Consider the following 26,925-nt stretch of genomic DNA (forward strand, 5'->3'; position numbering starts at 1 on the left):
ACTACAAGGGAACTGGCTGTGTCCCTTGCAATTCAGTCTCTTCTGGAGTAGGAACCAATGGCTCAGTTAAGGTTGATGATAGGATATCTTATTGCATGGAATAGACTTTACATTCCCCTGTCCCTCAGCACTTTAGAAGCATTTTTGTTTTTATTAAAAGTCATAATGGCATGCTTGGAGTTCAGTGTTGTTGTGGTGATGTTTCAGTTTTGCTTGATTGGTTTTTTGTTTTAATGTTTTCATAAATCACATCCACTTTCACTGAATTTCACTTTGGCCTACTGTCCTCATGACTAAAGCCAGATTCCTAAACATAGTTTACAAGGTCTTTCATAATCATATTACCTCCTCACGTCTGTAGTCTTCTCGCTATCTATTCTCCATGCCCACCTCTGCAAACTTGCAGTTCCTGGAATGGCCATGACTTTGTCCTCTCAGGCCCTTTGTAGGTTTTGATTAGTGGCTTAGAAGATGCTTCCTATCACTCACTTTCTTGCTTTGCCCTCTTTGATTGACTTCTCTCCTCATCAGACTTAATTGCCTGTATTTCCATGTCTTCACTAGTCTGTGAGCACCATGAGGGCAGGGACAGTGTGTCATTCACTCTTTCTCCCTTGACACTGAGCACTTATTATATATTTAATTACTGATTGTTAAATAAATGGATTATAGGGCACTGCAAGGGCTTTCCTGGTGACTCAGATGGTAAAGAATCTACTTGCAATGTGGGAGACATGGGTTGGGAAGATCCTCTGGAAGGATAGGCTACTCATTCCAGTTTTTTACCTGGAGAATCCCCATGGACAGAAGAGCCTCATGGGCTATAGTCCATGGGGTCACAAAAACTTGGACATGACTGAGTGACTAAGCACAGCACTGCACAGGACATTATAGACATTATAAACATAACCATGAAACATTAAAAGGAAAGGTCATGGAAAACTTAAGATGACATGTTCAAAAGAAGTTTCAAAAGACCAACTCCAACCCTCCTACATATACATCCACGGGAGTAATTTCTTCCAGTTGTCAGTTCCAGAGTGGGCTTCCCTGATAGCTCAGTTGGTAAAGAATCCAACTGCAATGCAGGAGACCCCGTTCAATTTCTGGGTTGGGAAGATAGGCTACCCACTCCAGTATTCCTGGGCTTCCCTTGTGGCTCAGCTGGTAAAGAATCCACATACTTTAGGACTGAAAAAGCTGATTTTTTTTCTTTCTTTCATTTTGAATGAAATAATTCAATTACTTGCACCAACTGAATACATTTTTTTTTTCTTTTCACTGGCTGCTGCAAAGTGCAGACCCAATTTTGATGCTGTGATGTTTCATGAACAAAATTCCTGGGTATATCATATTTTACTTTTATCTCCATTTTTTTAGAATTTTTAAAAAATTAATTAATTTATTTTAATTGGAAGCTAATTACTTTACAATATTGTAGTGGTTTTTGCCATACATTGACATGAATCAGCCATGGGTATACATGTGTTCCCCATCCCTCAGGGTCATCCCAGTGCACCAGCCCTGAGCACCCTGTCTCATGCATCGAGCCTGGACTGGTGATTTATTTCACATATGATAATGTACATATTTCAATGCTATTCTCTCAAATCATCCCGCACTTGCCTTCTCTCACAGAGTCTAAAAGTCTGTTATTTACATGTGTGTCTCTTTTGATGTCTCACATATAGGGTCATCATTACAATCTTTCTAAATTCCATATATATGCATTAATATACTGTATTGGAGTTTTTGTTTCTGACTTACTTCACTCTGTATAATAGGCTCCAGTTTCATACACCTCATTAGAACAGATGCAAATGTATTCTTTTTAATAGCTGAGTAATATTCCATTGTGTATATGTACCACATTTTTCTTATCCATTTGTCTGCTGATGGACATCTAGGTTGCTTCCATGTCCACGTTATTGTAAACAGTGCTGCGATGAACATTGGGGTACATGTGTCTCATTCAATTCTGGTTTCCCTGGTGTGTATGCCCTGCAGTGGGAATGCTGGATCGTATGGTAGTTCTATTTCCTTTTTTTAAAGGACTCTCCACACTGTTCTCCATAGTGGCTGTACTAGTTTGCATTCCCACCAACAGTGTAAGAGGGATCCCTTTTTTCTGCACCCTCTCCAACATTTATTGTTTGTAGACTTTTTGATAGCAGCCATTCTGACTGGAGTGAGATGGTACCTCATTGTTGTTTTTAATTTGCATTTCTCTAATAATGAGTGATGTTGAGCATCTTTTCATGTGTATGTTAGCCATCTGTATGTCTTCTTTGGAGAAATGTCTGTTTAGTTCTTTGGCCCAATTTTTGATTGGGTCATTTATTTTTCTGGAATTGAGCTGCAGGAGTTGCTTGTATATTTTTGAGACTGGTTGTCTGTCAGTTGCTTCATTTACTATTATTTTCTCCCATTCAGAAGGCTGTCTTTTCATCTTGCTTATAGTTTCCTTCATTGTGAAAAAGCTTTTACGTTTAATTAGGCCCCATTTGTTTATTTTAGTTTTTATTTCCATTACTCTGGGAGGTGGGTCATAGAGGATCCTGCTGTGATTTATGTCAGAGAGTGTTTTGCCTATGTTCTCCTCTAGGAGTTTTATAGTTTCTGGTCTTACATTTAGATCTTTAATCCATTTTGAGTTTATTTTTGTGTATGGTGTTAGAAAGTGTTCTAGTTTCATTCTTTTACAAGTGGTTGACCAGTTTTCCCAGCACTACTTGTTAAAGAGTTTTTCTTTTCTCCATTGTATATTCTTGCCTCCTTTGTCAAAAATAGTGTCCATAGATGCGTGGATTTATCTCTGGGCTTTCTATTTTGTTCCATTGATCTATATTTCTTTCTTTGTGCCAGTACCATACTCTCTTGATGACTGTAGCTTTGTAGTATAGTCTGAAGTCAGGCAGGTTTATTCTTCCAGTTCCATTCTTCTTTCTCAAGATTGCTTTGGCTATTTGAAGTTTTTTGTATCTCCATACAAATCTTGAAATTATTTGTTCTAGTTCTCTGAAAAATACCATTGGTAGCTTGATAAAGATTGCATTGAATCTATAGATTGCTTTGGGTAGTATACTCATTTCTGCTATAGTGATTCTTCTGATCCAGGAACATGGTATGATTCTCCATCTATTTGTGTCATCTTTGATTTCTTTCATCAGTGTTTTATAGTTGTCTGTATATAGGTCTTTTATTTCTTTCAGTTCAGTCAGTCCAGTCCCTCAGTCAGTTGTCCATGAATCGCAGCACACCAGAACTCCCTGTCCATCACCAACTCCCAGAGTTTACGCAAACTCATGTCCATCGAGTTGGTGATGCCATCTCATCCTCTATCATCCCCTTCTCCTCCTGCCCCCAATCCCTCCCAACATCAGGGTCTTTTCCAATGAGTCAACTCTTCACATGAGGTGGCCAGGGTATTGAAGTTTCAGCTTCAGCATCAGTCCTTCCAATGAACACCCAGGACTGATCTTTAGGATGGATTGGTTGGATCTCCTTGCAGTCCAAGGGACTCTCCAACACCACAATTCAAAAGCATCAATTCTTCAGTGCTCAGCTTTCTTCACAGTACAACTATCACATCCATACATGACCACTGGAAAAACCATAGCCTTGACTAAACGGACCTTTATTGGCAAAGTAATGTCTCTGCTTTTTATTGTGCTGTCTAGGTTGGTCATAACTTTCCTTCCAAGGAGTGTCTTTTAATTTCATGGCTGCAATTACCATCTACAGTGATTTTGGAGCTCCAAAAAATAAAGTTTGACACTGTTTTCACTGTTTCCCCATCTATTTCACAGATTTATTCCTAAGTATTTTATTCTTTTCGTTGCAGTGGTGAATGGAATTGTTTCCTTAATTTCTCTTTCTGTTTTCTCATTGTTAGTGGATAGGAATACAAGGGATTTCTCTGTGTTAATTTTATATCTTGCAACTTTTTTATATTCATTGATTAGCTCTAGTAATTTTCTGATGGTGTCTTTAGTGTTTTCTATGTATAGAATCACGTCATCTGCAAACAGTGAGAGTTTTACTTCTTCTTTTCCAGTCTGGATTTCTTTTATTTCTTTTTCTTCACTGATTTCTGTGGCTAAAAATTCCAAAACTATGTTGAATAGTAGTAGTGAGAGTGGGCACCCTTGTCTTGTTCCTGACTTTAGGGGAAATGCTTTCAATTTTTCACCATTGAAGATAATGTTTACTGTGGGTATATCAAATATGGCTTTTTATTATGTTGAGGTATGTTCCTTCTATGCTTGCTGGAGGGTTTTTGTCATAAATGGATGTTGAATTTTGTCAAAGGCTTTCTCTACATCTATTGAGATAATCATATAGATTTTATCTTTCAATTTGTTAATATGGTGTATTACATTGATTGATTTGTGAATATTGAAGAATCCTTACATCTCTGGGATAAAGCCCACTTGGTCATGATGTATAATCTTCTTAATATGTTGTTGAATTCTGTTTCCTAGAATTTTGTTAAGGATTTTTGCATCTATGTTCATCAGTGATATTGGCCTGTAGTTTTCTTTTGTTGTGGCATCTTTGTCAGGTTTTGGTATTAGGGTGATGGTGGCCTCATAGAATGAGTTTGGAAGTTTACCTTCCTCTGACATTTTCTGGAAAAGTTTGAGTAGCAGAGGTGTTAGCTCGTCTCTAAATTTTTGGTAGAGTTCAGCTGTGAAGCCATCTGGTCCTGGGCTTTTGTTTGTTGGAAGATTTTTTATTACAGTATTATTTCTGCCCTTGTGATGGGTCTGTTAAGATTTTCTATTTCTTCCTGGTTCAGTTTTGGAAGATTATACTTTTCTAAGAATTCCTCAGTTTCTTCCAAGTTCTCCATTTTATTGTCAATAGTTGTTGATAGTAGTCTCTTATGATATTTTGTATTTTTGTGTTGTCGTGATTTCTCCATTTTCATTTCTAATTTTGTTGATTTGATTCTTCTCCCTTTTTTTCTTGATGAGTCTGGCTAATGGTTTGTTTATTTTATTTATCTTCTCAAAGAACTAGCTTTTGGTTTAGTTTATTTTTACTATAGTCCCCTTTGTTTCTTTTTTATTTATTTCTGCCCTAATTTTTATGATTTCTTTCCTTCTACTAACCCTGGGGTTTTTCACTTCTTCTTTTTCTAGTTGCTTTAGGTGTAAAGTTAGGTTATTTATTTGATTTTCTCTTGTTTCTTTAGGTATGCTTATACTGCTATGAACCTTCACCTTCAGTTCAGTTCAGTTCAGTTCAGTTCAGTCGTGTCTGACTCTTTGCAACCCCATGAATTGCAGCACGCCAGGCCTCACTGTCCAATACCATCTCCCAGAGTTCACTCAGACTTATGTCCATTGAGTCGGTGATGCCATCCAGCCATCTCATCCTCGGTCGTCCCCTTCTCCTCCTGCCCCCAATCCCTCCCAGCATCAGAGTCTTTTCCAATGAGTCAACTCTTCATACGAGATGGCCAAAGTATTGGAGTTTCAGCTTTAGCATCAGTCCTTCCAAAGAAATCCCAGGGCTGATCTCCTTCAGAATGGACTGGTTGGATCTCCTTGCAGTCCAAGGGACTCTCAAGAGTCTTCTCCAACATCACAGTTCAAAAGCATCAGTTCTTCTGCACTCAGCTTTCTTCACAGTCCAACTCTCACATCCATACATGACCATAGGAAAAACCATAGCCTTGACTAGATGGACCTTTGTTGGCAAAGTAATATCTCTGCTTTTGACTATACTATCTAGGTTGGTCATAAACTTTCCTTGCAAGGAGTAAGCATCTTTTAATTTCATGGCTGCACCTTAGCACTGCTTTTATTGAATCCCATAGGTTTTGGGTTGTTGTATTTTCATTTTCATTCATTTACATGCTCTTTTGATTTCTTCTGTGATTTTTTTGGTTTTTCAGAAGCATGTTGTTTAGCCTCCATATGTTTGAATTTTCAATAGTTTTTTTTCCCTGTAGTTGACGTCTAATCTTACCATATCATAATCAGAACAGATGCTTGAAATGATTTCAATTTTTTTGAATTTACCAAGGCTAGATTTATGGCCAAGAATGTGTATATCCTGGAGAAGATTCTATGTGCACTTGAGAAAAAAGTGAAATTCATTGTTTTGGGGTGAAATGTCTTGCAGATATCAATTAGGTCTAACTGGCCCATTGTATCATTAGAGCTTGTGCTTCCTTGCTAATTTTCTGTTTAATTGATCTATCCATAAGTGTGAGTGGGGTATTAAAGTCTCCCACTATTATTGTGTTACTGTTAATTTCCCCTTCATACTGGTTAGAATTTGCCTTACATATTGAAGTGCTCCTATGTTGGGTGCATATTTATTTATAATTGTTAAATATTCTTGGATTGATCCTTTGATCATTATGTAGTGTCATTTGTCTCTTTTCACAGCCTTTGTTTCAAAGTCTTTTTATCTGATATGAGTGTTGCTACTCCTGCTGTCTTTTGGTCTTCATTTGCATGAAATATCTTTTTCCAGCCCTTCACTTTCAGTCGTATGTGTTCCTTGCATTCAGGTGGGTCTCTTCTAGACGACATATATAAGGGTCTTGTTTTTATATCCATTTAGCCAGTCTTTGTCTTTTGTTTGGGGCATTCAACCCATTTACATTTAAGGTAATTATTGATAAGTATGATCCCGTTGCCATTTACTTTGTTGTTTTGGGTTGAGTTTATAAACCCTTTCTGTGTTTCCGGTCTAGAATTGGATCCTTTAGCATTTGTTGAAGAACTGGTTTGGTGGTGCTGAGTTCTCTCAGCTTTTGCTTATCTATAAAGCTTTTGATTTCTCCTTCCTATTTGAATGAGATCCTTGCTGGGTGTGGTAATCTGGGTTGTAGGTTTTTCTCTTTCATCTCTTTCAGTATGTAATGCTATTCCCTTCTGGCCTGAAGAGTTTCTATTGAAAGATCAGCTGTTATCCTTATGGGAATCCCTTTGTATGTTATTTGTTGCTTTTCCTTTGCTGCTTTTAATATTTGCTCTTTGTGTTTGATCTTCATTAATTTGATTAATATGTGTCTTGGTGTGATTCTCCTTGGGTTTATCCTGTTTGGGACTCTCTGAGTTTCTTGGACTTGGGTGGCTATTTCCTTCCCCATTTTATGGAAGTTTTCAACTATTATCTCCTAAAGTATTTTTTCATGGCCTTTCTTTTTGTCTTCTTCTGCTGGGACTCATGATTTGAAAGTTGGGGCATTTAACATTGTCAGAGGTTAAAGCATCTGCCTGGAATGCAGGAGACCCGGGTTCGATCCCTGGGTCGGGAAGATCCCCTGGAGAAGGAGATGGCAACCCACTCCAGTACTCTTGCCTGGAGAATCCCATGGAGTGAGGAGCCTGATAGGCTAGAGTCCATGGGGTCGCAAAGAGTTGGACACGACTGAGCAACTTCACTTTCACTAGAGGTCTCTGAGGTTGTCCTCATTTCTTTTAACTCTTTTTTCCTCTCTGCTTCATTTATTTCCACCATTCTATCTTCCACTTCACTTATCTTGTCTTCTGCCTCAGTTATTCTACTGTTGGTTTCCTCCAGAGTGCTTTTGACCTCAGCTATTGCATTATTCATTATTGACTGACTCTTTTTTACTTCTTCTAGGTCCTTGTTAAACATTTCTTGCATATTCTCAATCCTTGTCTCTGTTATCTATAACTCCATTTTGTTCTCAAGACTTTGGATCATATTTACTATCATTATTCTGAATTCTTTTTCAGGTCAACTCCCTATCTCCTCCTCTTTTGTTTGGTTTGGTGGACATTTATCATGTTCCTTTACCTGCTAAATATTTGTCTGCCTTTTCATTTTGTTTAGATTGCTGTGTTTGAGGTGGCCTTTCTGTATGCTGAAAGTGTGTAGCTCCTCTTTATTGTGGAGGTTTCTCCCTTGGGTGGGGTTTGACTAGTGGCTTGTCAGGGTTTCCCAGGTAGGGAAGCTGGCATTGGTGTTCTCTTGGGTGGAGCTGGATCTCTTCTTTCTGGAGTGCAATGAAGTGTCCAGTCGTGAGTTTTGAGGTGTCTGTGGGTTTGGTTTGACTCTCAGGGTTATGTTCCTGCATTGCTGGAGAATTAGCATGGTATGTTTTGCTCTGAAACTTGTTGGCTGTTGGGTGGAGCTTAGTTTTTTTGTAGGTATGGAGGCTTTTGGATGAGCTCTTGTCAATTAATATTCCCTGGAGTCAGGAGTTTTCTGGTGTTCTCAAGTTTTGGATTTAAGCTTCCTGCCTCTGGCTTTCAGTCTTATACAATAGCCTCAAGACTTCTCCATCCATACAGCACTAATGATAAAACATCTAGGTTAATGGTGAAAAGTTTCTCAACATTGAGGTACACCCAGAGAGGTTCACAGAGTTAATGGAGAAGAGAAAAGGGAGGAGGTAGATAGAGGTGACCAGAAGGAGAAGAGGGGGAGGCAAAAGGGGAGAAAGCAATCTAGCCAGTAATCTATTCCCTATGTGCTCTCCACAGTCTGGAACACGCAGAAAGTCTCATGAAGTTACATAGAGAAGAGAAGAGGGAGGAAGGAGATAGAGGTGACTAGGAGAGGAGGGGGAGTCAAAAGGAGAAAAACCAATCTATCCAGTAATCAGTTCCCTAAGTGTTCTCCACAGCCTGGAACACCCAAAAAGATTCACAGAGCTAAGCAGAGAAGATAAGGGGGAGGGAGGAGATCGAGGTGACCTAGGGGAGAAAAAGGAGAGTCAAAAGGGGAGCGAACAATCCAGCCAGTAATCACACCCCTAACTGGAAATGGGTACTGAAGATTAGATTCTTAAAGGTACAAAATTCATAGCAAATACCAAAAAGCAAAGATTAATAATCTAGAGTAGAGGTTAGACTCTCAAAAATACAGTATTAAAAATACAAAACAAAATCACAAAAATTATTTTTAAAAATATATATGAAATTTGCTTTAAAATAGGGTTTTTTTGGGCAAGGTAATAGTATGTGATAAAAATGAAAATTAAAGGAGTAATAAAGAACTTTAAAAAATTTTAAAGTAAAAAATGATAATAGTAAAATATATCTAGGAATTTCTCTGGAGCTGTTGAGGGGAGTGTGGGTTCAGTTCAGTTTCAGATAGTTCCTTGTTCCAGATTATACTTCTTCTCAAGGTTTATAGGCCTTTTCCAATGCTTAGTCAATGCTAACTACAAGGTTTTAATCTGTTGCACCTCTCACTTCCAAAGCAGTTCTCTCTTTGTTTATTTTGGCTTCCTCTGTTTGCAAGTCTCTTCAGTGTCTAATTTCTGCCCTGACACAAGGGGGTCACAAAGAGTCGGACATGACTGAGCGACTGAACTGAAGTAAACAAAGGCAGTGACAATTTTTTTTTTTTTTTTTGGTTTGGATAAAAGGCCAATAGCATCATCCAAATTAACTAAGCAGCTTCTCGAGTCAATTGTTGTTTTTCAGTCACTAAACTGTGTTTGACTCTTTGTGACTCCAGGAACTGCAGCATGCCAGGCTCCTCTGTCCTTCACTATCTCCCGGGATTTGCTCAAACTCATGTCCACTGAGTTAGTGATCCTATCTAACCATCTTATCCTTTACTGCCCCCTTCTGTTGCCCTCAATCTTTCCTAGCACCAGGGTCTCTTCGAATCAGTTCTTCACATCAGGTGGCCAAAGTATTGGAGCTTCAGTTTCAGCATCAGTCCTTCCAATGAATATTCAGAGTTGATTTCTTTCAGGATTGGCTGGTTGATTTCCTTGCTGTCCAAGGGACTGTCAAGAGTATTCTCCAGTACCGCAGTTCAAAAACATCAGTTCTTCGGCACTCAGCCTTTTTTATGGTCCAACTCTCACATCTGTACATGACTACTGGAAAAGCCATAGCTTTGAGTCAGTACTGGAGTCCTTTATACACTTTGCCTTAAATGAGAAACAGACTGAAAATGCAGATTGAGCTGTTTGGAGTTTCATGTTATCCTTAGAAAAGTCTTAAGTGATGGATTTGGGCTAATAGACATTGCTTTCCTAGAGAGGTGTCAAATGACTCTATAATCATTTTTTCTGACCCTGCTATTGTTTAGCTGATTTTGCTATTTGGTTTAAGCCTAGGTTTGAGTCAAATGTAAGTTTAGAACTGTTCCATTGCTAACCATGTTTACTTAGCCTCAAAGAGCTCAGAGAAGATAAACCTTAAAATATTCACTGCTGAGGACCATCTTTTGCTACATTTTGCAAACTTTGGTTTTTATACAGATATTATGAGGAGCCAGTGGAAAGATAAGGGAAGCAAAAACCACATAGCAAATTATCTTTAGGCTACTTCGTATAATTGTGTTATTCCAAAGTCTTCATAGAAAGGTATTAATTTTAATGGTGTTTCTTTAATTCCTATATTTAGACAGCAGCAGTTGAATGGGTGATGCAGTGATCATTTCATGGTTAGTGAAATGACCTTACCCATTTTTTTACTTCATAAAAATTCACACTTATTTTTTATTGAAAAAAATTAAAAATAAAACAATTGAGCAAGCCAATCATCCTAACTCAACAGATAATTGAAACTTGATTGACTATATCTAGTTCTTCTGAGGATAAAGACCAATAATCCTGGCATTTCTTTTGAGAACTGATTTACAAAGCAATGCCATGATTAGTTTTGTTTGTTTACTTGTTCCTAGTCACTATAGATAATTGAATTGCCATATATACATTTTGATTCAGCAGCTAGTATAGTGTTTTGATCATGAAAGGCTTTCAATGTAGCATACTTGATCAAAGCAGTCTATAGTAAAGACTACCAGTGAATTCCAATTTCTGGCCCTTTTCTCCTTACTGGGCACAATTAGTGACCCTGCTCTTTTTTTAAATTAATTTTTGAGTATAGGTGTTTTACAGTGTTGTAATGGTTTCTGCATGCTCTTGCTGCTGTGTGTTGCTAAGTCATGTTCAACTCTTTGCAGTTCGACTCTTTGTAGCCTTCCAGGTTCCTCTGTCCATGGAATTTCCCAAGCAAGATTACTGGAGTAGGTTGCCATTTCCTTCTCCAGGGGAACTTCCCAGCCCAGGGATTGAACCTGCATCTCCTGCATTGTCAGGCAGTTTCTTTATCACTGAGCCATCTGGGAAGCCCTGTTTTATAGGAAAATGAATCAGCCAGGCATATACATATGTCCCCTCCATTTGGGGCTTTCTTCCCATTCAAGGTCACCACAGTGCATTAAGTAGAGTTCCCTATGCTACATAGAAGCCCCTCTCTCTGAATTGGATGAAGAGACTGGATGGTATTTGTGTTGGCTCCTTGGAGAGAGCTCAGACTGCTGTGTACACAGGAATATAATGTGTTTATGTGTGATTTGACTTGAATGGATGAGTTCATAGGGTAAGGTCTGGCTGCCCCATTGGACTGGTTTTAGCCAAATATGGGGAACTATTGCACTAAATAGAGCCACTCACAGTGTTGCGTGTAGAAATAGAGTTGAATAAGATAAGAGTTCAGTTACTCGAAGAATTCATGGTTGCTATGGAAAACAGATTAGAAAAAGAATACAATACAGACTGAAAATTGCAATACTGACTAAGAAGGAATGCTATAAGTACATTCGACAAGCTAGGGACCATGGAGTAGGAGTGGGGAGGTGATGTTAGCTAAGCAAAGTCTGTAAGAGATATAGAAAAAAAACTATGGTGCATTAGAATTTCTTTCCTTTTGAAGTAGTTAAAATAACCAAAGTTAATAGTTTTACCTGAACTGGAGAATTACTTCAAATAAAGGAAAAGTTAGGATTATAAGAGAGAAAATGCCAAACTGAAGTGCAATTTGGTAAAATAATGGAGGAATACAGTAGGATTCTTATAAAATCATTCACTTGAAAATGTGTCAAGAAACATAAAATCATCTTTAACAGACAATGCGTTAGAAAAAGATAAATGACATATAGAGGATCACTATTGACACATGGTTATTTATCTATAAGCAAATATGAAAAATCGCTTTTTCTAGAAGTTCACTCCCCAAAGCCCTAAAAGTCTGAATAATATTCAACACTTCTCCCTTTAAAGAAAAATGTAATTTTAACTATGCAAAGTTAGACTGTGAATGAAATGTTTTCCATCTAAAACCTCTACTAAGGACTCCAGGCATGAGAAGAAAATGACGAGGAAGGGATTAAAACTCTATTCCAGTAAGAGCTGAAAATATTAAGGGGAGGGAAGAGAGAAGAGGAATGGTAAAATTTCCCTGGATGTTTTAAAGACAGAGGATGATGAGGCATTGGTTAAAATTAGAAGAGTTTTGACTTGAGTCTTAGAAGTGAACACGTAGAAACAGGGACTTAGCTTGTGTTACAACTCTTAAATTTTGCAGATTTATTTTCTAGATAAGAAAACTAGAATAATGCATGTAATGCAGACTGCATATGACATTCCTTTGCACTCTCCTGAATTTTATAAATAACCTAGAGGATAGTTTCACTGTTATTAGTCAATGAGGCCAGAATGTCAGGAAAGAAAAAGGAGCAGCTTTATAATGAGGAATGAATATAATTATAGTTATTATCACAGAGACAATGAGGTAGAACAAGTCTAAAAGAATGAAAATATGATCAAGGATCAATTTAAAATACATTCTTATCTAGCTATAAATACCACACAATATAACTCTGAGAAATTTCAATACCACATTTAGATAGGGCCATGTATTTTAAAAATAGCTCTAATCCACTGCTGACCTCAAAATACTCAAAACAGAGACCCAAAGTTATCTCACTTAATCCTGGTACCCAGGTAGGTGTTAATATTCATGTCTCATTTTTCTTATTGATGGAAATAAAATGATAAGCCACTTGTCCATTTTATACAGTTAATAGTTAATAAAATAGGGATTCCAGTTCTGATGTCCTTCTATGTTACTGGGCTACTTCTCAAACAATTTCCTTCTATTGTAGAAGATTTAACACAATTCTTTCCCATTTTCCTAATCTTCTTCCAACCTTTCAGAATGAAATAAATTTCAATTTGGTAAAAATGTTTTGTCAAAAACTGTATTTATAGGAAAGGGATACAAGGTTACAAAATCAAATATGATTATAGACTCCCACTCCTATCCCACTTCCTCAATAGAAATTGTTTTGATAGCTTCACTCAATAAATCTCCCTGGAAGATAAAGGTGCATGAGTAAGTCACCCAACAGTCACCTTGTGTACAGAAGACTTTAGAAAACATTCTAGTGGAGAGCCAGTAATCTTCTCTACTAGGTAAATCCAATTTCACAAAACAGAATTTAGAAGAAATCAAGTGGACAGAGTACACTGATATTGAACTGAAGTCTTACACTGGTGTGTTTTTTTGTTTTGTTTTGTTTTGTTTTGTTTTGTTTTTTACCTGACTCACCATGTTTCCTTGGCGTTGGTGCCATGCAACCCAACTCAATCAAACAACATTTTTCCTGCCATAGAAAAAGTGATAAGGTGGATCCTGATATGTTGGAAGAGTCTTGTACCCGAGTCAACTACGTAATATATTTCTTGAAGACATGGTTACTCAGGTCTTAATGTTATCAAGGACATTGCCAAAATCTACTAACTGTCTTGAAAACATTTAAGTTCCTTAGACTGTATCATTATGTCACAGCATGTTTCATACAGAACTGTTTTGTATTTAGAGTGCTTATGCCTGGATTTTTATTAGCCATTTGTCCCCAGAGTTCTGCAAGACACGTGAGCCATCATCTTTCTACTTTTATAAGGTAAAGAGGCAACAGAGACATGGATGCATTAAATTCAAGTACAATGTCCCTGTAGTGGGAAGGGAGTAGGGTAATGCTGACCTTAGCTCCGGTGTGCTTGCAGCCATTCTTCTGGATTACTTGTCTGTTTTCAGGGCACATGAACACACATAGCAAGATGTGAGGACAAGGTTTTGCTGTTCGAACAAGGTTTTGCTGTTTGAACAAGGTTTTGTGAGGCCATTCTTCTGCTTCAAGTCACTTAGAAAATTAGATGACCAAAATCTCTCCATCGGTGAGATTCAGAACTATCTCAGACTTCCCAGGACTGTTTTGAAGTTTCTTAAGGTTAGTGGAAAAAAACAAGTGGAGGAGATTCCTGTGGGTCTGGAAAACATTAGTGGTAACTCCTGAGGATACAGCTCATCTACACCACTTTCCCTTAATGAACATCGAATCCAGAAATACCACACGGTCCCTCATGTCAGAACTACACATCTGCTCTCCTCATCCCAGCAGGGGTTTTGGAGGAGGACTAAAAGTCTCTGCAATATCCATTATGCCCTTGAAGTCATGCATGGGCATTTGGAATAAATACAGCCTACTGACTTGGCTGAAATGAAAACCAATTTGGATGTTGAACACTCTCTAAAATACTTAAAATTAAACCTAAAAAAATAAGTGTATCTCTCTCTCTCTCTCTCTCTCTCCATATATATATATATATATATATATATATATATATACACACACACACACACATATATATACATATACATATATATATATGGACAGTAGATATAGATACATATATGTGGCCTCCTGGTAGCTCAGCTGGTAAAGAATCTGCCTTCAGTGCAGGAGACCCCAATTCAATTCCTGGGTTGAGAAGATCCCCTGGAAAAGGGATAGGCTACCCACTCTAGTGCATATAGTTTTCTTATTATCAGTAAGTCTTTACTGAGTTTAATTATAGTAAATGCACTAATGTCAATGGACATGGGTTTGGGTGGACTCGGGGAGTTGGTGATGGACAGGGAGACCTGATGTGCTGCGGTTCATGGAGTCACAAAGAATCAGACATGACTGAGTGACTGAACTGAATTGAAATGCACTAAGGTAAGTATTATGAAAGTGAAACAGTTTAAAAAGCAAGACATCTTTATTAGGACGGAAATTCCAGTAAGAAAAGTAGATAAATGAACACTTAGTCTAAAAAATACTGAAAGGGATACCTCTATATACATATTCTCTCTTATATCAATGCTATAAAACTCTGAATTTTCCTGATGGTCAAGAGGAACTCCAACAATTTTCAGGTCCTGGTATTGATGCTTTGTGGAATCCTTTTCCACACCAAGTGAGGCCAGTCTGGGTAACTAATAAGATATTGCAGAAGCGATGAGATGTGACCTCAGGCTAAATTTAAAAAAAAAGGATTGAGGCTTCTGCCTTTCCGTCATGTACCACTCACCTTAGGAACTCCAGCCATCTGATAGGGGAGATCCAGAATGTGAGGAACTGAGACCTCTTACTACTGACAAGCACCAACTCATCAGTTCTGGGAGTGAGTGAGCCACTTGGAAGCACACCTTCAGCACCTGTCAACCCTTTGGGTGACCACAGCCCCAGGTGACAGCTGAACTAAAACTCAGCTAAAATCCTGAACTGTTTCTGGATGTATTCCTCCTGATACACAGAAACTTAGCAAGACAATTGAAAAAAAATTGATTTAAATGTTTATGTCTTCGCGTAATTTATTGCACAATAATAGATAACTAGTACAATGTCTGTAATGTGAATCAACATTATCCATACTGTACTTCAGTCAGAAACAAGGCATAAGCTTTGACTTACGAGATTAGTGATGAATTAATTCAAAATTATCTCATTGCTAGAAATTGAAATAGGTAAGAGAGTTGGGCAGGGTGTAGGGTATAGTCTACAGCCATGCCCAATAAAGTTGCCTACCCTTTAAAATACTTAAATCTGCCTTAGTTGTGCTCCAATCTACTCAGAGAGCCTGGAATGCTGGTATGAATTTTCAAAAGTATTTGTTACTAATGTGTTGAAGCTTATTATGAAATTATTTAATTGGAGATAATTTAGGGTTATCTCCCTAGCATAGTTCTTATTCACATCCATTATGAGTGGGAGAGGAAAGGAGAAGTTACCGCATGTGTTCAAAAAAATGATCAGCGTTCCCAGGTGTGCCCTTGAAGGGTATGTCTGCTAGTAAATGTCATAGTCCTGTGCATCTCCATGGAAAAACAATTTGAAGTTAATCCACTCATAAAAACAGCAGGTGAGTTATGCCATTGAGTGAGTGTTGTGTGAGGAGTCTTTGATAACTTCATAAAGGAGGGTGAGGCTTTCACATGTGTTTACAAGAGACAGGGAGCAGGTCTGATTGCAAAACAACGCGAAAGGTTGCCTAGAAATCTCAGATAATCCATTCGGTGTTCAGAAGTGGGATAGGGAAGACAGGAAACTGTGGGTGAGTTTGTCTTGCTGGAGCTGGGGATATTCACATGTAAGTAAAATAGAACAAGTGATACAAAACCTGCTGGGGCTGAGTGGAATTGAAGACACTAAGCTGGAGGAGAGGGAAAGTAGAAACAAATGTGTATCCACATCATGTCTGATATTGTATAAAGAAAGAACATCAAAGGCATGAGTTTAGGAGAAGAAGGAGAAATCAAGGCTCAAAAAGCAATTAACCCGTTATGATATGAAAGTCACTCAGTTGTGTCTGACTCTTTGTGATCCATGGGAATTGTCTAGGTCAGAATACTGGAGTGGGTAGCCGCTCCCTTCTCCAGGAGATTTTCCCAACCCAAGGATCGAACCCAGGTCTCTTGCATTGCAGGCAGATTCTTTACCAGTTGAGCCACCAGGGAAGCCCAAGAATACTGGAGTCGGTAGCCTAGCCCTTCTCCAGCAGATCTTTCCAACCCAGGAATCGAACTGAGGTCTCCTGCATTGCAGGTGGATTCTTTACCAACTGGAGTTACCAGGGAAACCCTTAATATTCAGAAAAATAGAACAAATATATGCAGTGGTCAAGTCATGATCATCTGGAAGAAGTAAGACAAGGAGACAGATGAGCCCCTTCTTATTCAAAAGCTGCTATTCTATCTACTTCCTGATCCTGATCCTCATACATGCTCTTCTTTCATCATTATCTCATTTGGTAGTATACCCCACTTAATTAATAAAGATTAATAGAGTGTTCTCTATGTAGTCAGTGCTTGCAGAGAACTCAGGATAGAGCCAGCAATGAGACAGACCTGTTCTTAAATCCCCTAAGGATCTTGCTCTAGGGACCACTCCATCCTATCTTCAATCTCTTCTTCACTACTAAGCCCTTAACCATAACCAAACAGCTCCCAATATAATGCAAATAGGTAGACATGAAATTCTTCCTTGACCCAAGACATCTGAGCAGTCATTGCTCATCCCTTCTCCATATCATGTGTCTGACAATAGTAATGATACTCTCACCTCATTTAATTCCTCAGTCTTCAGCACTCTGACTCTATTTGTGCACAAGAGCCACACTGGGCCTCTTTAGAAAGTCCTTAATAAATTTTTTCTTGATGCTGCATGACATTTAAAACAGTTTTCCACAATCTCTTTCATTGGTCTCTATAATATCATCTCCTAACTCTTGGTGCTCACCCAGTGTTTAATTTAGAATTCCATTCTGTGACCTCATTTATTTCCACTCCACATAAGATGTGATCTTAGCCAAATCCATCTTCTTCAACTACAATTCAAAATCATTCCCTGAGTACCCACCATGACTCAGGCATGGTTCTAGATGCTGAGAATCCAGAAATAAATAAGCAAAGTCCTTGTCCTCATGGATTTCACTTCTAGTAGGAGAAGACTGGAAATAATGTGTCAAGACTGTACCTGCTGTGATGAAATGCTTCATGATCTCAACTCTCTCACATTTTAATCTCTCTCGTATGCTCAAACTCTATCTTTCCAACTCTACTAAACAGTCCTCTGAGTACTTAAACTCAACAGAAACCCAAACTGAATTTAGCATCAATATACCTCCACTTTCTCATCCCGAGAAGTAGTCTCTTTCTGGTTTTCTTTCTCAGTGAATTAAACCATCACCTAGCCAGTTTGAATTTTTGGTAATGTCAGTGGTATTGTTTTCTGAAATAGTAATAGTTGCATCCTTCCCTTGTGTAAATTCTCTGAGTAGCTCTCCATAAGGTTCCAAACTTTTTAGGATAGCAGAGAAAATCTTGCACCATCTTCTGCCTGTCTCTGGTCCCTTCTGTGTACCGTCTAGCCTACTCTTTCTGTCTTCATCCCTTTGCTCAATCTCCTTTTGCTAATCATATTCACTCCCATTGAATCCCTTCTCCATCTACCTAACTCCAGTTAAGGCATTTCTCAAGATTTTGCTGACCTGCAACATCCTCTTGGAAATATTTGGAAATAACAACCTCTTGCTTGCCTTCCTACTTGGGATTGGCGTCCCCAGTGTCTCTTTAGGTCCCCTGAGCATTCAGAGACTTACCTTGTCATTGACAATAACAACATTACAGCTGTCCCTTGAGCATCTGCAGAGGGTAGGGAGAGGGAAGGTTGAGGCACCTACACTCAGCACAGTTGAAAATTAGAGTATAGCTTATAGTTGGCCTTCGTACTCATGGTTCCTCTGGATGTAGGTTTCAGCATCGAGGGATTAAACCAACCACACAGATTGTGCAGTACTGTAGTATTTGTTATTGTAAAAAATAGGCATAAAAGTGCATCTGCACATTCAAGCTCATGTTGCTCAAAGACCATCTGGATATGTGAATCATCACAATCTTTGTCTTTCTCCCACATTCAACTGTGACTTCCTTAATGGCAAAGACTGTTTTCTTATTTTCCCCCAAGTTTAACGCAATGTCACCCATAGAGGAAACTTGAGAAGTTTTCAATCATGATTGTGTTCAGTATGTTAGTCCCAAATTTGACATGTCTGTCACTGAACTGTACCTATATTAGACTTATTGTCTCACCTACTTATGAGAATTATCCTATTGGACTAGTTTCATATATTGATATTCATACACACACAGTCATGTTCTCTTCTGTGATTTTAAACATGGTAAAGTGGTAACTTGGGGCTTCCCTGGTGGGTCAGATAGTAAAGCGTCTGCCTGCAGTGCAGGAGACCCAGGCTCAATCCCTGAGTCAGGAAGATCCCCTGGAGAAGGAAATGGCAACCCACGCCAGTACTCTTGCCTGGAAAATTCCATGGACTGAGGAGCCTGGTAGACTACAGTCCATGGAGTTGCAAAGAGTTGGACATGACTAAGCAACTTCACTTTCTTTCTTTCTTAAAGTGGTAACTTAGGCAGGTATGCTCTCCAAGCCAGTTGCTGGAGAAGGTGTTTTTGCTCATTCTTCAGTATTACTTAAGAGCTGAGATATGGCGATTCCATGCACAGCCATCTATTTTTAACCCCAGAGAAGCTTATTAGAATATTGTAAATCATTCTTCAGCAACTGTACCTGCCCTTCTCATGCTGTGGTGTGAGTGTTTCTCATCTTGTTTGCCCAAACGAAAACAAAGCAACCATTGTTCACATTTTCTCTCTGAGACCATCTGTCATCTCCCTCAACCTAATTTATACTCTTTGTATTTATAGGATAAAGAAAGAGAAGGAGAGAGAGGGAAATTATAGAATTTTATTTCAGAGAAAATATTTTTAAAGTCTCCACTATTTACTCCACGTCTCAAAATGTTTTGCATGTCGAGATACATTTGGGATAATTTTTTTTTCTTTCTTTTTTTTTCAAGTATGATGTGATTGTTCTTGTTAGCAGTTAAGTGGGTCTTAGTCCAGCAGAAGCTCTACTCAACAGACAAAGATCACAGTGTCTGGAGGAGACACAGGGACCCAGGCACTGTCAGCTATGGCTGAAGTGTATCTTGATATGACTTTACATTGCAGCGCATACAAAGAGGGGGAATTGTAGTACTTGGCAAGACTGAGTTTCGGTGAGATTTTTTTCTTTCTCCCCTGTAGTGAGACAAAGAAAGGAGTGTTCTTTGGAAGCCTCATGAATGCTCACTCAAAGGCACACTGCCACGCAGCTATTTTATAAATGCAGATAAATGGGGACTGATTATGTTCCAGGGTAGCTGGAGGCTGCCTGGACGTCTGACCAGCCTGCTCCAACCTGGGGAGAGTGATTAACCTGCCATATGCCACAGCCTGGAAAAAAATGACAGAGGATTTGGCAGTGGACCAAATCATAAGAAGGTAAAATAAGCCAAATAATAATACAAAAACTCACTACCACTTATTCATTATTCATTCATCAATGTTTTTGGAGTACTTACGTTATGCTGTGCATTGTTATAGCATTGTAAGAGATGAGTTAGTAAACAAAGTTAACCAAAAAAATATCTCCTTTCATGATGTAACATTCAAGTGGGGGGAAATGCAACAGATCAGCAGATTCTTTACCAACTGAGCTATCAGGGAAGACCAGATTATAAGCACAGTGCATTAATAATATATATAGTGTATTAGAGAGTATCAAGTATTACAGAAGCAAATAGAACAGGATGAAGGAACTCAAGAGGGGTATGGATGAGTTTTTCCTTTCAAATAGAACTGCATCAAGAAGGAAACCACTGAGCCAAAAGTTTGAACAGGAGAAGAAGTGAACCACATGGCTGTTTGGAGGAAGATTATCCCATGGATGGGGAGAGAGGGTGCAAGGATCCTGAGGCAGAAGCATGGCTGCAATGTTTGTGAAAATTCAAGGAGAAGAGAGAGTGTCTGGAGTAGCTTGAGCCAGAAGAGGGTCGTAGGAAATTAAGATAAAGAAATGGCAGACCAAAACGAGGACAGATAGTATAGGGTCTTATGGACCATTTTAAGAACTTCAGCTTTCATTCTAAAAGTAATGGGGAAACATGGAAGAACTTGAGTGGTGTGAGATGAAATGACAGGTTTTTTTTTTTAATTTTTTTAAACTTTATTTTACTTTACAATACTGTATTGGTTTTGCCATACATTGACATGAATCCACCACGAGTGTACATGCGTTCCCAAACATGAACCCCACTCCCGCCTCCCTCCCCATAACATCTCTTTGGATCATCCCCGTGCACCAGCCCCAAGCATGCTGTATCCTGCATTGGACATAGACTGGCGATTCGATTCTTACATGATAATATACATGTTAGAATGCCATTCTCCGAAGTCATCCCACCCTCTCCCTCTCCCTCTGAGTCCAAAAGTCCGCTATACACATCTGTGTCTTTTTTGCTGTCTTGCATACAGGGTCATCATTGCCATCTTTCTAAATTCCATATATATGTGTTACTATACTGTATTGGTGTTTTTCTTTCTGGCTTACTTCACTCTGTATAATTGGCTCCAGTTTCATCCATCTCATCAGAACTGATTCAAATGTATTCTTTTTAATGGCTGAATAATAACCATTGTGTATATGTACCACAGCTTTCTTATCCATTCATCTGCTGATGGACATCTAGGTTGTTTCCATGTCCTGGCTATTATAAACAGTGCTGCGATGAACATTGGGGTACATGTGTCTCTTCCAATTCTGGTTTCCTCCATGTGTATGCACAGCAGTGGGATTGCTGGGTCATAAGGCAGTTCTATTTGCAATTTTTTAAGGAATCTCCACACTGTTCTCCATAGTGGCTGTACTAGTTTGCATTCCCACCAACAGTGTAGGAGGGTTCCCTTTTCTCCACACCCTCTCCAGCATTTATTGCTTGCAGATTTTTGGATCGTAGACATTCTGACTGGTGTGAAGTGGTACCTCATTGTGGTTTTGATTTGCATTTCTCTAATAATGAGTGATGTTGAGCATCTTTTCATATGTTTGTTAGCCATCTGTATGTCTTCTTTGGAGAAATGTCTATTTAGTTCTTTGGCCCATTTTTTGATTGGGTCGTTTATTTTTCTGGAATTGATCTGCATAAGTTGCTTGTATATTTTTGAGATTAGTTTTTTGTCAGTTGCTTCATTTGCTATTATTTTCTCCCATTCCAAAAGCTGTCTTTTCACCTTGCTTATATTTTCCTTTGTTGTGCAGAAGCTTTTAATTTTAATTAGATCCCATTTGTTTACTTTTGCTTTTATTTCCAGAATTCTGGGAGGTGGATCATAGAGGATCCTGCTGCGATTTATGTCGGAGAGTGTTTTGCCTATGTTCTCCTCTAGGAGTTTTATAGTTTCTGGTCTTACATTTAGATCTTTAATCCATTTTGAGTTTATATTTCTGTGTGCGGTGTTAGAAAGTGATCTAGTTTCATTCTTTTACAAATGGTTGACCACTTTTCCCAGCACCACTTGTTAAAGAGATTGTCTTTACTCCATTGTATATTCTTGCCTCCTTTGTCAAAGATAAGGTGTCCATATGTGTGTGGATTTATCTCTGGGCTTTCTATTTTGTTCCATTGATTTATATTTCTGTCTTTGTGCCAGTACCATACTGTCTTGGTGACTGTGGCTTTGTAGTAGAGCCTGAAGTCAGGCAAGTTGATTCCTCCAGTTCCATTCTTCTTTCTCAAGATTGCTTTGGCTATTCGAGGTTTTTTTGTATTTGCATACAAATTGTGAAATTATTTGTTCTAGTTCTGTGAAAAATATGGCTGGTAGCTTGATAGGGATTGCATTGAATTTGTAAATTGCTTTGGGTAGTATACTCATTTTCACGATATTGATTCTTCCAATCCATGAACATGGTATATTTCTCCATCTATTAGTGTCCTCTTTGATTTCTTTCATCAGTGTGCCAATAAAATGGACAATGTCGAAGAAATGGACAAATTCTAGAAAAGTACAATTTTCCAAAACTGAACGAGGAAGAAATAGAAAATCTTAACAGACCCATCACAAGCACGGAAATTGAAACTGTAAACAGAAATCTTCCAGCAAACAAAAGCCCAGGTCCAGACGTCTTCACAGCTGAATTCTACCAAAAATTTGGAGAAGAGCTAACACCTATCCTCCTCAAACTCTTCCAGAAAATTGCAGAGGAAGGTAAACTTCCAAACTCATTCTATGAGGCCACCATCACCCTAATACCAAAACCTGACAAAGATACTACAAAAAAAGAAAACGACAGGCCAATATCACTGATGAACATAGATGCAAAAATCCTCAACAAAATTCTAGCAATCAGAATCCAACAACACATTAAAAAGCTCATACACCATGACCAAGTGGGCTTTATCCCAGGGATGCAAGGATTCTTCAATATCCGCAAATCAATCAATGTAATTCACCACATTAACAAATTGAAAAATAAAAGCCATATGATTATCTCAATAGATGCAGAGAAGGCCTTTGACAAAATTCAACATCCATTTATGAAAAAACTCTCCAGAAAGCATGAATAGAAGGAACATACCTCAACATAATAAAAGCTATATATGACAAACCCACAGCAAACATTATCCTCAATGGTGAAAAATTGAAAGCATTTCCCCTAAAGTCAGGAACAAGACAAGGGTATCCACTTTCACTGCTACTATTCAACATAGTTCTGGAAGTTTTGGCCACAGCAATCAGAGCAGAAAAAGAAATAAAAGGAATCCAAATTGGAAAAGAAGTAAAACTGTCACTGTTTGCAGATGACATGATCCTCTACATAGAAAACCCTAAAGACTCCACCAGAAAATGACTTAGGTTTTTACAGCAACTGTGTGCTTGTCTTGTTAAGAATAGTCTGTGGGAATATTGTATTAGATCATAGTCAATAAGGCACTGTAAAACAGGTTATTTCATTGAATCCTTTTAGCAAATTGAGTGTTATTACCCATTTTATAGATGAGAAAAATGAAGTACAGAGAAGTGTAGTAGTTGAATAAGGCCACATGGCAGTAAATGATGGATCTAAGATTTCAGCCATGAAGCAAGCAATCATGTGTATTACCCAAGCCTTACACCAATATTGATTTTGGTTTAATTGTATAATACTTGGGGTTATTAATGTGTGTCAGGAAGCAAGCCATAGACTTTTGCTCATTACTGCTTGAACTGATTTTCAGAGCATGTCCAATTGATGTGATTGAAAGCTTTGAACAAAATTTCTGGCCTTTTAATAGTTTATCAACTTGCTTCCTATTTAAAGAAAGTGTTCCCTGTTTCTTTTCACAGATGCACCTGCAGATTGCTTTGCGCCTTTCCTGAGGATTCCTGTATCACCGAAGAAGTACAACCCTTGTTAGGTTTCTGATACTTGCTGAGTGTGTGTCTTCCCAGTTTCTTGATAATAACTCCATCCTTCCAGACCACCCAGAATTTTTCCAAGGCAAAATTTAGGGGAAAATGATCAAAGTAATTAATAGCAAATACCATCATTGGATAGTCAGTGATTTTTGGTGATGATTTTTCCCATTGAAGTAAATCTTCTTGGTTCTATCCTGCATTGATTTCAACATATCTCAGCTTTTAGTAAAGAAATATACAGAAAGGCTTGAGGCAATAAAATCAATAAAGGTTAAAAATATACAATAATAAATGGAATGTTAAAAAGTTTGGTACCTACACTCAAGCCAAACAGTTGAGAAGAATTATGAGAAATTTCCACTTGTGAATGCAAATGAAATGGGATTTTGGGATAAACATCAAAGAACAAATCTAAGAACATCTCTTCTGCAAACTTAATTGATAATAAATATTACAATTGCTTTAGGAGGTAATTTAGAGGATATTGTTAATTTGCTAAATTATCTGATTATTTGATTGTGTACATTAGTTTTCAAACTAATTAAATACCAGACTTCCTGAATATAATCATAGGTGAGTGAATATGACTTTCTTGTGTTAGATTTGCCAAGGATGTTGTCTTGTCATTTACTCAGAAGTAAATGACTCAAAATAGAGGCTCACATGATTCTCTTTAGATACAAGTCAAATTTCAAAGGTTGTTATAACATTCAAATTAACTGAATTTCAGAAATGTTAAAGCTTTGCCTAGGGAAAGAAAATTCAAAGGTTTTTTTAAAACCATACAAGGCTCAGAATGTCTGTGTATAAATAATAGTTCCTGCTTTTTAGTTAGAAAGTAGCCTTGATATCTTGAGGGAGAAGTTCTTCTTGAGAAGAAATCTCATTAAACTTTCAGTGTGACCTATTTTAAACTTGACTGGAAAATACGTAATTGCTCCATTTGAAACCAGGAAGTAGAGCGAGTCAACATCCTTTATAGCCAAGTCAATATAAAAAGTGTCTGTTTAGAGGTAGATGCCATAATGGTCCATAGGAAAACTGACAGTTTTCAATTTATGGCATCTGAAAGGAAAAGTATTTGTATGTGAGATTGATTAAATAGGTCTCATTACTTTATAGTCACATTCTTCTTGCATTTGTATGTCTGTGCATTCCACTGAAATATTTTTTACCAAATCATTTTACAGATTTCAAAAATCTGTATTTTGTCCTGATTCTGTCAATTTGCAGGGAAGTTTTCTGTTGTTTTATTTGTATTGCCCTCTGGAGATGGCTCTCAGCAGTTTATCCTCCCCACATTTATTGTTTATATTTCACCCTTGTTTCTTATTGATTTAAAGCTCCGTGCAATTGTTTTTGTGTATGCTTCTATATTAAGACATGTGATCCATCTTTCAAAACCATTTTACAAACACCAGTGTGTTGGATTCCTGAGTTCTGATGGTATTTCCTCAATACAGAGACACTAACCAGCTGTTTAAATGAACAGAAATTATGGCAAACATTTCCTGTTTGATGAAAATTTGATGAAATAATTTTATATTCATTTTACTGCGTGTACTTAGAAGCTCTAGTAAAGAGTATAGTAGAAAATGCAACACAGGTCCTCTATTAATTTTCATTGCAATTGGTTTGAGTTTTTAAAAATAGCTTTCAAACTTTGCTCCTTTCAATGTACCACATATTTCAACAAGCTTACAAAAAAAGGATCACTGGCAACTCATTAGATTTTAAACATGTAGCCTTTAATTTTCTATAGTGTTAAACTATAGGAATTCAACTTACACTGTGTCCTCACAATGTCTTTTCAACACTGTGATTATTAAACTATCTGGTTTTCTTTTACAATTCAAATCTGAAAACAATTGCATTTATTAAGTGTATTTGTTTCTAAATATGTGTACATGTGTTAGGGGATATGGGATGGGTGTGTGCTCAGTCATGCCTGACTCTTTGTGACCCTGTTGAATGTAAGCCTGCCAGGCTCCTCTGTCCATGGGATTTTCCAGGCAAGGATACTGGAGTGGGTTGCCATTCCCTTCTCCAGGGGATCTTCCTGACCCAGGGATCAGACTCGCATCTCTTGCGTCTCCTGCATTAGCAAGAAGATTCTTTACCACTAGCTCCACCTGGGAATGTGTACATGAGTTAGAGGATACAGGATGGGTAAGAGGAATCAAAAGTGAAAACACTAAATAGCCCAATATATATTAAAACAGTAGTAACAGAAAGCATAGTATTCCATAATCAAATTAAATTTTGATGGGTGTAAACATAGAACTGATGACCTTTTCACAGAACTGCAGAAAATCAGTTGTCCTGTTGGACAGAAGGCCATGTGGAGAATCTCCAGAGTTAATCAGGAGGCAGAAGCAGGTCAAGGAGAAAGTACGGTAAGTTACTGTGTTTCCTGTGGGAAAGGCAGGGGATACAGTTCAGAATTGACTAGGAGAATAAGGTCAGTAGGCTCTGGGTGGTAGAGGTGGTCTCTAGATGTGTGGTACGCAACCCTGGCTTGATTTAGGACAGATGAACGTTGGTTTGGGGTTTGAGAGTTATGTTAAGAAGATGGTTAATAGAGAGGTACTTACAGGTGTGGACACAGAGTTACTTGGTTTGCATATGAAATATGTTTGTATTTGCAGACATGTTGTTTACGATCTCTAGGAATAAGTCTCTCTGCAGCCAACTAAGGTCCTCGGGATGCCTAAACATCATAAAATAGGAAAAGCATGACTAGTACAGCAGCTTAGCTTAAGTTCTGGGTTCTAGCTTAAGACCTTTCATGAGGTTCAGCCAGAGTTGCAATCTTGACTGAGCTTAGAGGGTGTATTTCCATGATGGCACATTCACATGGTACAGTTCTAGGCAGGAGACCTATTTCCCTTCTGTATTAGTTTTCCATTGCTGTGTAACAAATTACTACAAACTTAATGGCTTAAGTCAACACAAATTTATTATCTAATAGCTTCCATGGGTCAGAATTCAGGATACA

General features: G+C 38.1%; 1 long non-coding RNA gene across 2 annotated transcripts in view; it reads left to right on the forward strand.

Moving 5' to 3' along the window:
- LOC138425109 (uncharacterized) overlaps nucleotides 1-25,784 on the forward strand; it is a 237,154-nt gene extending 211,370 nt beyond the window's left edge. For both annotated transcript variants that reach the window (XR_011251103.1, XR_011251102.1), the window contains 2 exons: nucleotides 19,845-19,970; nucleotides 23,856-25,784. This is a non-coding gene — a long non-coding RNA (uncharacterized lncRNA). The remainder of the gene's footprint in view (nucleotides 1-19,844; nucleotides 19,971-23,855) is intronic.
- The last annotated feature ends 1,141 nt before the right edge of the window (nucleotides 25,785-26,925 follow it).

Source organism: Ovis canadensis, chromosome 20 (genome assembly GCF_042477335.2).
Source record: "Ovis canadensis isolate MfBH-ARS-UI-01 breed Bighorn chromosome 20, ARS-UI_OviCan_v2, whole genome shotgun sequence".
NCBI classification, from domain to species: domain Eukaryota; kingdom Metazoa; phylum Chordata; class Mammalia; order Artiodactyla; family Bovidae; genus Ovis; species Ovis canadensis.